The sequence below is a fragment of the Pollicipes pollicipes genome, unplaced genomic scaffold, assembly GCF_011947565.3.
Source record: "Pollicipes pollicipes isolate AB1234 unplaced genomic scaffold, Ppol_2.1 Scaffold_7261;HRSCAF=8764_pilon_pilon_pilon, whole genome shotgun sequence".
Taxonomy (NCBI): Eukaryota; Metazoa; Arthropoda; class Thecostraca; order Pollicipedomorpha; family Pollicipedidae; genus Pollicipes; species Pollicipes pollicipes.
The window spans coordinates 47,646,561-47,657,876 of record NW_023597054.1 but is presented as its reverse complement, the minus strand read 5'-3'; positions in this window follow the sequence as shown (position 1 = coordinate 47,657,876).

Genomic DNA, 11,316 nt, shown 5'->3' with positions numbered 1-11,316 from the left:
AGCCAAGTATTCCAGGATGGCACGAACTTTTTTTCAAGATGTCCATTGTTATATGCTGTATCGTTAATGTAATGCACAGACCATATGTCACTACCTGACTTATTGTAAATGATTTACTGATATGATTGTCATGACTTATTGTCATCTAGACAACAAGCTGACTTTTATATTGCCTATGTATATCCATAATTGCTACCTGATCAACCGAAACCGATGTGGCAGTAGTCTAAAACAAACACTAAATATTCAAGATGCACAAAATTTGTCATATTTTAATTACGACGGATTGCAAATAGCGCAGGCAAGCGCATTCAGTCTACACGTCGTAACTCACTCAGCTTGCTTGTAATGCAACTTACCGGCCGTGATAAAGACTAACATGCGCAGCTCCCTTCGCCGTGGGATACAATTTACCCGGGGTGGGGCAGGCTGTCTCATTTAAAAGGGGCCCATACAGGAAGGCATTTATCAAAACAAAAAACAAAAATGAAGGCGTGACTTTCAAAACTTAACCGCTGCACATGAAGCTACGGATTAAAGCTACCTGCTGACATACAAATTACATACATACATACATACATGCATGCATGCATACATACATACAGTCCTATCCCCAGCGGCTATAACAAGGAAACTCAGAGTAAAAATGATACAACTCTCTCTCTCTCTCTCTCTCTGCTCTTCCATAGGTCCCGCAGCGTTAATCGCCACTGAGTCCCGAGTGTAAGATGCCTTCCTACCCTGCAACGGCAGTCTTCGGTGCTGTCCTGTTTTGGAGTAGAAGTCTCCGTCGCCAACCTATAGCGTAGCTGGGTTCAGCGTCGGTGCATCAGTGATCATGTAGTTAGTTCTCGATTGACAGTGAGTTATGATGTCCTCCCATTCCATTGCTGGTGGGAATATTTTGTCTCTGTAATTAATGTTTAAAATTGTGCCGAGATCTAAACGCGACCGGCGGCACTGCGACACTTACCTGAGTATAATGGTGCGCGATTCCTACTGTGCATCAAAGGTTTCACCTTCCGTCACTCAACGCGACATGTAAGGTCAGGTTAAGCCGTGTAGTTAGTGTGCGTCTGGTAGGTGAATGGTCCCTCTGATAACGAAGGTGCAACACGCAGCACTATTTCGCTCTCCGTGTGCATAAATATGGCATGCCGTTTTCGACTGCTGTGATGTATGCTCAAAGCGAGTTAAACTAACGGGACCAGCCAAAGAGCTTTTTCCAAAAAAAGAGCAACAAAGGCATAACTCTGGTTTCCGTAGCTCCCCCCAAAATTGAATTTCGCCTCGCTACAAATGCACCCCGCCTTCAACGCTAGAGCTAAAATATCGCTGTAATAAAAGTATGGCTGTCAGTCTGTCTCCCACAGAGCCGGTGTCCAGACTGAAGCACCGCAGAGTCGAACCGAACGAACGAGGAGAGAGTGCTGCGTTACCCTCGCGTCTAGCCCAATCGTCGTTATTTCAGTAGGTCTGATTCTTTCAAGGGCATTTGCAAGGACTTTCCGTCCACTGTCAGCACGGGCTTTCGTGAATTACGACAGGTGTCGTAACTGACAAAGACATGGAAATGATGTTTACATGGTACAAATCTCTAATTCTGTAGATACTTAACGTAATGATATTGTGTCAATCCTTGGTTTTAGTGATGCTTGTAAATAATGAGCCTTAAAACTACTTCTAAAAAGGTCATGAGGTACGACATAAAACCAATGCATAATACATGGTTCTCCACGACATCCATCACTTCAGATATGAGTTGAAGCTCAGGTGTTGTGAAAGGCGTGTATCTGAAACAGAAGCATACGTAACCTGGGCTCATACATGGACTACCAAAGATGTCGTAGTTACAAATTGGATCTAACAGGCGAAGTATCAGGACGCCTTGCGCGGCATGAGACAAACAAAGTGATTACGGATGTGAAATCTACCGGCCAGTTAAGTGCTTTGTGCAGCGTTCGACGATAATCTGATGAGAGATGTGATAGCAATTTATTATGATAATACAGGTAACGCCGGAAGTTGAAGGAAACGTTCCATCTTTATGGGTATATTTCAAAAATATACTCTGGTGAAGCCTCAGGACCAGTTCTGGCCAATGATAACACTGAAAAGTGCCGCTGCAGCACCAGCAGAATGTAATAAACAAATAAAACACAATGACTTTTAGTCAAAATCATACAGCCAACGTTTTGGCATAGCATTGACTTTTTCTTTCTTTTAGTCTCCTAGATTGATTTATGAAATGAACGATCTTGGAGCACACAGGACATTAATGTGAGATATGTACCGTAGCCTCCGCGACTGTGCGAGAGAACTTCGCCTCGGTCTCGCGACTGTGTGCGGGAACTTCGTTGCGGTCTCGTGCTAAAATTAACAAACAAGTTGTTATGATGCAAAAAAGCTACCCTGAACATCAACAATGAGACCCTTGGAACACCTGAAGTGTGGTGGTCGGATTTGTCCATTTATGGGTAGGGATGATGTCAAATGAAATGCACGTTTGTGATTGGCACGGTGGATGACGTCAGCCATTTACTGAGAAGCCATAAGAAAAGGATGGAAGACTGAGCATGTGCGGCACTGGGCCAGCTGATATATATATATATATATATATATATATATATATATGTTTATGTATATATATATATATATATATATATATGTATATATATATATATGTTTATGTATATATATATATATATATATATATATATATGTATGTATGTATGTATGTATGTATATATATATACACCTATTTCATAAACACAATTTTGCAACCGGCTAAGCACCCGCTGGTAAACAAAGCTTCCCACAACTTAAGTGCGTTTCATGAATAGTCAAGATAACAAACGCCATAACGGGGTGAATTAAAAGCCGAAGGTGACATTTTGAGTGTTAATGGCCTCATCTTTGTCGAGCTGTTTTACTAAACAGAGCGTTTTTACCTACCACAAAATTTTCCGAGTTCGGCTGCGGACTGTTGCCTTCGAGACCGTTTTCGGAGCGGATACTGCTGGCTACTCTTCGGTAGTGTACTGGCGCACCTACGGGCAGGACAGTGTTTGTATCGCTTGGCGATTCGTGGAAGGTACTTTACACTGTGTGTCGTGCAGTTAACTTCACCCCTGTACCTGTTCTGGTTGTCGAAATCTCAGCTCAATCCTAGAAAAACTGGCGAATTGCTGCCACATTTTAGATACGCTAAAACCAGGACAAACGGGACTTGAACCGTGGAATTGCATAGCTGCTAGTTCCATCAAGACAGCCCGTAAGTTTATTAGTGACCCACGGCTGAGTTACTCTATTGTTGTTCGCGTGGGGCCAAATTCACAGTCGTCAAGTGAACTGACGAAACTGACGTCTGACGAAATCTGACGAAACACTAACGTTTCCATAGAAAATGTCCTGGATCTTTTGAAAGCTATTACGGCAAACGATGAATTTTGCTTCTGTTCATCTTGGGAGACGTATCTATTCCTGTAGATGCAAAAACTCCACTCCTGGCAAAGATGTGCTGCAAAACAACCAAATAGGAGAAATTGTTTTACAGTGCTCCCAAGCGACTGCTGCCGCAAACAAAACATTGGCACGCATTGTACAGACACATTAAGCACAGAAGTGGCATGCGTCAAGAAAGAGATGCCGTCGGCATATTAGCAAAACGGATCAGGACCAGAAACAGCCAGGGGTCGCGAAATAAACAAGGTTAATCGACGTTATGAGTTGAAAGTTCCAAAGTAGAGAAAGTGACCTTCAGCACACCAGAAGATGCTGGTTAAACGACGTTGTAGCGCTAAATAACAATTACATTAACGGTGCTTAATATCTTGGGCTATGATCGTCCTTAAGAGTCATCCCCATCCTAACTTCTGAGGATAAACACAGCTCAAAATATTGAGTACCGTTATTGTAACCTTTTTTAGACGTCACTTGATTACCATCTTCTGGTACAATAAACTTCGTTAAATCTGCATGCAAGCTTTGAGCTCATAATGCCAAAAACCCAGGAACTGAGGGTTGTTTTTATACTAAACGTTCATTAATTTTGAGCAGTATAATTGAGCAAACGCATTGTGAAATAATATTTGGCTCTCTTGGATATGGGCGTAATAACGTTCTTAGATCGCGAGAGACAAATCAGGATTGCAGGAATAAAACTAGAAACTAGACAAGACAGCCTGACTTAGGATGACATTTGTAATTGAAATATTTGAAAAACATGCATTCTACAGACAAAATTGGGGAGGCAAAGCCAAAGTAATTGGCATATGGTGCACACAAAGAACGGGACAAAAATCATGTTTTTCGTCCACCCAATCTCCATAGAGGATTCACCATCACTAGGCATTCCATGGGAGCCAAACGACAGACGATGGAGGAGATGAGGCAATAGAACAATACAAGACAAGTGAGCATCCGGCGGCAGGGTGAGAGCGAACAGGGCAGAACAGGACAGAGGGAAAGATTATAGCGCAGAACAGGAGATGGTAGGGCAGAACAGGACAGAGGGGAAGATTATAGCGCAGAACAGGAGATGGTAGGGCAGAACAGGACAGAGGGGAAGATTATAGCGCAGAACAGGAGATGGTAGGGCAGAACAGGACAGAGGGGAAGATTATAGCGCAGAACAGGAGATGGTAGGGCAGAACAGGACAGAGGGGAAGATTATAGCGCAGAATGGGAGATAGTAGGGCAGAGCAGGAGACATGATAAGTAAGGACGAAAAAGGAAGGGATATCACAACACAGCGCAGCACATAACAGGATAAAACAAAATTCGCCAAAATGAATCAAAAGAGGCGTTTCTTTCAGCCTTCCTCCAATAACAGTGTGAACTCGGCTCTTGTACGTGCCCACTCCTACCTCCTCTTTCCACCCGACACTGGCCAGTGTCGTCGTCATCGCTTCACATGTAACACCCGTGTCCGCCTGACTGTGGAACACTGCATGGCGATCCACGGTCAGCGCAGGCGGTGGTCGGCAATCGACCATTCCGTGAACCGCGTACGGCGGACCGGCGCTGTTACTAACGGAGCCGCAAATCGCAAATGTATGTTAAAAGCAAATAATTAGATTCACCATTATACTGGTAATTGAACAACGAACATGCCATTATAGGCCTCTTACTGGGCATAGGCTAGTACATATGAACACGTAGAGCAGAAAAAGTTTGATTTGCAGGAAAATTTAGCTTTTGACCTGACATTATTGAATTAACAACAAAAAGCAAAAACTTATTACAATGGCGAGATATCGCTGAGACAAACCCACTGGCGTTTTCCGCTATCTATGTATCTATCTACCGTTATCCGTTATCTATTTATCTTTTTTAGTTTGGATACAGCAGGTTGGGGAGGGGGTTGCATCGACTTCCCCTATCAGTCCGCGCCCTGAAAAACAGCACTCGTTAATCATTTACTTACTGTCTTCCAAGTTACCGACCATTTTATGTGCACTATCATGTGTACTATTATGCGCTATTATGTCTAGAACAGTCTTTTCTTCCTAATAGGTATGCCAATAGTTATAAAAATGTAGTGTATTAATACGTCATAATAATATAATATAATATATAATAATTATAGTTATAATAATGATAATATATAAATAGTTATAATAAATAAATGACCTTGTTTTATCATATCTGATGTTTGCTTCATTATCTTCAAATGTGAAGCATTCTGTTTAATTACATCATCATCTTCTATCCCCTCGCGCACTCGCAGCGGCGTCTGTTGTTTATGTTTAGCATTTCGCGCACCTATAGGTCCGCGAAATGCTGGTTGCTGGTTTAAGTGCCGGTTGCCGGGCTGCTATAGCAGTCCAGCAAGATAACTTCGCTTCTTGGTAGCCATGCAGTGGGTTTTCTCTACGAGTGGCATTCTTATATCTCCAAGAATATATGCGCGTTGTGGAACACTTCAAAAATGGTATTAAAAATCAGTGTTTATGGCAGCGTTCGAGAATCGTGATCGCCTGTGATAAATTTATAGGCGTCATGATACATTAGGGATTATGATACATTGGAGGTTATGACACATTGCTGGTTGTGATACATTAGGTGATTAAAATACAAGGTGTAGTGATGCATTGGTGGGTACGAACATTTGGGGCTGCGATATCCACCTATAAATGCTATCGTGAAGAGGACATCTGGTCTAGTCGTGTGGTTTACCGGGTTAGTTGACGAGGCTAGTTTACAAGCATAATTCGATTTTACAGGCTTTTTAACCAAACACGTTTTGGCAAGACGTCTGTCTACCGAGCTGGCGGCATGCCTTGAGCAGCGTTTCGTACTTCCGCTGAGTCCGTTCACCGTTCGGTATTACGTCAGGTGAGCGGGATCGCCGCAGACCTCTCTAACGGCCCGCGGCACGGACATTTTTTGTCGGTCGCCGCCGACAGCGGGTCAGAACTGGCCGCCCCTCGGCCGACGCGCCGTCACCGGGGCTATTCCCAGCTGGCGAAGCTGCGACACACGCCAGAGATCAGAGGTGTTCTGCAAATCCGGCCCCGTTACCAGCACCAACATTTAACGCATTCAGTATGCGATATCATTTCGTGTTACCGGCAAAGTCGCAAGACTGCCGGCTCAGGCACCGTTCTGGCACCGCCCGTGCTGGATTGTTGCCGGGAATCGGTGCCATGGTACTGAATTCTTGCCACACACACACATGCACACGCACACACACGCACACACGTACGCACGTACGCACGTAACCGCAGGCCGTCTCCGCTCGACGTGGGCGGCAGAACAGCGCCGGTGACGAGAACGCGGCGCCACGCTCGGCCGGTGACGAGAACGCGGCGCCGCGCTCGACCGGTGACGAGAACGCGGCGCCACGCTCGGCCGGTGACGAGATCGCGGCGTCACGCTCGGCAGGGCGATCCGGAGCGGTGCAGCCCGACCCGGCGACGACAATGAGATGGCCGGTCACGCCAGGCCTCGTGCGGCAGCGTGCGATCCGGTCCGATCCAGTCTGGTCCGGTCTAGTCCGGCTCGCTCCGACCCTGTTTGGTCAGCGCAGCGCGATTCGTCAGTGTCCTGTCGCAGGAGGCCTAAGCCTTTTCCGGGACACCGCGTGGATGCGTTTGGTTTAGGTACGTATGTGTATGTAGACAGAACATGACTGGGGAACGCCTGAAGTATTCCCGAGTTGGAGACAACACCGAAAACGGTGATTTCGGAGGAGTCTGCTCGGTCTACCAGTCACCTCGTCGCTGGTGGCATGAAAACTCCACTTGGACTTAGACTACCCTCTGCAACGGCGAGATTTTATTGCAAATACAGATTCGTCGTGTTGCGGGGAAAATATTGTATTTAACCTTACTGATATACTGCATGTGGCTATTCTGAGGAATGTGTTACGATGTGTTTATGCAAGTGCATAACATGTACCCATCACACATTTCGAGGCTATTTTGCGACGCGTTTGATTTTGGGCGGCACCAGCGACGTTTCTCCAACAGGGTAGGTAGATCTATGGGCATTCTAGACAGGCCCGGGCATGCTCAGTTAATTTTTGCTTTGTTTTGATATTTTGCGTAGGATTTTGCTTACATTTAAAAAGGAACAGGGCATTGGTTACGCTTTTGTGATTTGCTGAAACACGCTCTCGGTCTGGTGGGGCCTCTGCTCTTTCTGCTCGAGGCCTTCTGACCGCCCGGCGAGGCCCCCGGTGTTTTCATCGGTGTCCTTTGCATTGCATTTATTCCGGTAGATAAAAAACGCTACTGGTGGAGGAAATCTGCTGCAAAGCTGCCAAATAAAAGAGTTTTCCTCGCTGGGCCGCAAGGCCCGCGAAGAACCAAACGAAAACGACGCACACCTTCTTTCTACCGGCATATATACCCTTTCCGACAGGACTTCCTCTGCAAGGCAGCATCTTTGCAATATCAGTTAGACGCCCTGGGAAGGATAAATTCTCTAAACCACTTCCCGAAATACACAAAAAGGATGTTCCCCGCAATGCATCCTCGTTCCTCTGAAAGTTGCGGGGGAGCTGGATCCCACGACTGGGTAGGAATCTAACTCCTGCTCTTTTAGATCATCTCAGGCCTCGTGTTGACCACCAGAGTGCACTCTGTGTCTCAGGGGTCTTCATTTTTAATTTGGTGGAATGCTATGAACAGAAAATCTGAGCCCCCCCCCCCCCCCCTGTGTGCATAATGCGCCTCCTCAAATTTCAAGATGTGTGACGATATGGTCGCCCCACTTACGAATGACAAGGAGACGGCTGCCATGGTGGCGCCACCCGCTGTGTTGAGCCACGGGTAACTCCAAAAAGGCTTGTGCTTGGTCGACATGCATTTTCAGCTAGTTCACTAAACTGGACAGCTGGGCCGACTAGAAGTTCATCTTATGATATGATGTTAAATATACACGCGCGTGTGCAAGGCTCTTTGCAGACTAACTATTCTATGCTCACACCAGCGAAAAGTGGCGGAACTATAAGCTGCCTCGAAAGTTGGCTTCGGTTCACGTAGCTCGTACGCCACTTGGGAAGATGGCAGCACCGTAGCAGACGCACAACGCCTGGTCACAAAAATTACTCGCGGACTGGCCAGAGGGCAGCACAATAGCAGCACTGGTCGGGACTTTGCAGTATGTGGAGGCATCGCAGTCAGCGAGCGCTCAGTGCATGCAACTTCTAGGGGGTTGCTCAACATGATACGACAACGGAGTGTTCGACAAAGTCACGCGTCTCTGAGATAGTTTCGTAGACATAAGAACAATTTAACTTAGGGTTAACACAAATTCAGTTGGCCGAGGTTCACGTATAAACGTCAGTGTCAACGTCAGAGATGAAACGTCAGAGACGAAAGCTAATCCGCTTGTTAACTGAATAGCTTGCTTTGAAAAATAGTTTTTGGCGCTCATTTCGTATTTTTTTTATAACAGAGACTGCAACGAGCATCTTCCATGGACTTCTTTAAGATGAAAGTAAGCCACTGACCTAAAATGACGCAGACAGAGACTTATTTTCAGGAGCGTACAGCTTGACGCAATTTTTCAGGCTTATTCAAATTCAAGAATGAAATGTCGTGGGCAACAATCTCGTAGGCTTTTTGTCACCATTGCCTTTTTAAGGTCAAGCAACGACATTGACCCAAAATAATCACTAGTGACCATTTACTCATAACAGGTATCTAGATTCAAAGCGGTTGCGTGAGAATGTCTGGGACACTTTCGACACCAGTCTTGAGTTTGATCTTGTTTGACCTCATTTGACCCGAAGATTGTGACCGATGGACCTCAAATTTGGACACAAGTGAGTTCACATACTGGCCAACTCACCCCATGAATTTGGTTTGGTGTCTCTAGCTCGCTTATTTTTTTTAGATATCAGGGGAGTCACACTGACCTCTATCCGAGCGAAGAGTATTCAACTGATTACCCGGGCGCGTATTCATAGCCAAAGTTGGTTGCAGCCGCTGAGTTTGCTGTCAACGACGGTTAGAGTGCTACGAAAAAAGTGTTACAGGAAAACATCCTACCGACAAGATTGGTACATTACATATGCTGCCAATGTTTGCACACCTTAGTGCTACGTGACAAACTCATGCTAGGAAAACGTGTACAGGGCATAAGTTTACTGCAAATACTTACACAGTCATGATTTAAACACAACCGAGCCCGTTTGTACGTGCTCTCTTACGTAACTTTTGCATGCATCAATGTCCATGTAAAGATATGTCGGCCATTAAAGATCCAGAATGAGAGTTTTCTGATAAATACGTGTGTCTTCTTTATCCAGCGAAGGGCCTCCGAATCCTAAAACAACGCTTTCTGCTTCAGAGAAAGGCTGTCTGATGCATAGGGAGACCTTCTGATTTAGATCAGGACCGTTTGATTCACGAAGGGGCCACTAAGTCCAGCAAAGACCCTCGTAATTCTAAAACAGGGAATTATGGTCCGGAAACGCAGCTATCTGATGCGTAGGCCCTTAGCCACGCGGGTGCATTAGGTGCCCGTGCTGCCCCGGGATATGCCCCCCGCCCCCCCCCCCCCCCGCCACCCGGCATCGTTCCGTGCAGCCCCTGTAAAGCAACACCTGCAGCCCCTGTATGGGGTTTCACGACGATTGGATGAGACTCCTCCTGGTGTCGAGATATCTAACAATCGTTACGGAAAGACGCTCAAGTCGCACTTGGCTTATCCCAAGTTCGCTACAAATTTTAAATCCCTTGTCATTTGTCACATTCGCGTTTTGGGACTGCCTAAGTTTTTTTGCTGGCAGAGAGTTCCCTTTCACCATAAAATGCTTTCAAATTTCTTTAGAACCAGGTGATATTGAAGCGGTGATATCGTAAGTAGCAGTGATCGAATGTGCCGCGCTATGCACGCGCCCTAGATTACAATTGACATTCACATACGATTTACAATGTCAGGAAATTTTGGGTCATGTTGTATAGGAAAAGTCTTGGGAACAAAGCTGGCTTCAGCTTCGGCGGTCGGTTGGGGCCCACGTGTCGGTCAGATACCTCCAGTAACATAGAGTCGGTGCCGTGCGCCTGCTAGGGCCCAGTCAGTGCCTAACAAGGGACCCTGTGTTGTTAAGGGACCCAGAGTCGGCCAGCGGTAGTGTTTGAGGAGACCCGAAGGTGACCCGGGCGGCCCACCGGAACCGACGATCAGAGGCCCGGTTGGAGGGCATAAGGGCCAAATCACTTGTAAACGATCACTTTAAGAATCACGGCTCGTAGTGTGGTGGCCTAAAATATCAGTCAGAGGGCCTCTTTCACAGTTTGAGGATACCCTGAGGCAATATGGGTGTCTCGGTCGGCCAGAGACCGCCAACACCGAACAGTTGGTCTGAGTGTCCCTGTAAGCCTGAACCATCGGGGTCAATCTCCCATGCATGAGCAGGGGCCACGATTTAAATTGGTCTGGGTCCCTGAGACAATGGTCGGCGCCCTCGTTTCGGTCAGGGCCCCGCATTCGCTAACAGAGGGTTATGGGTCAGCTAGTGTCCCTGAGTCGGTCACGAAGTTTGTTTGATGAGGTCGGCAGAGGGGTGGAAGGACCCTTCAGGACCAAAGATTAAGGACCCTATTGGAAGGCTGAAGGGTCCAAAAGGCTGGTCGGAGGCCACATTAACGACGCCCCCATGTCCGCAACGCCGTGGTCTCAAATGTAAGCTAGAGGGAGCTTTGTACCGATTGGGAACTCCTGATACAGTGCGTCTCTCTGTTTCGGCCAGAGATCACCATTACCGGTCAGTCGGCTCCGTGTCGGTCTGGGTACGGAGCAGGGAAGGTTTTCGAAGCAGGGACAAGTCCGGGCCCCCATTTACATTGGCCATATTCC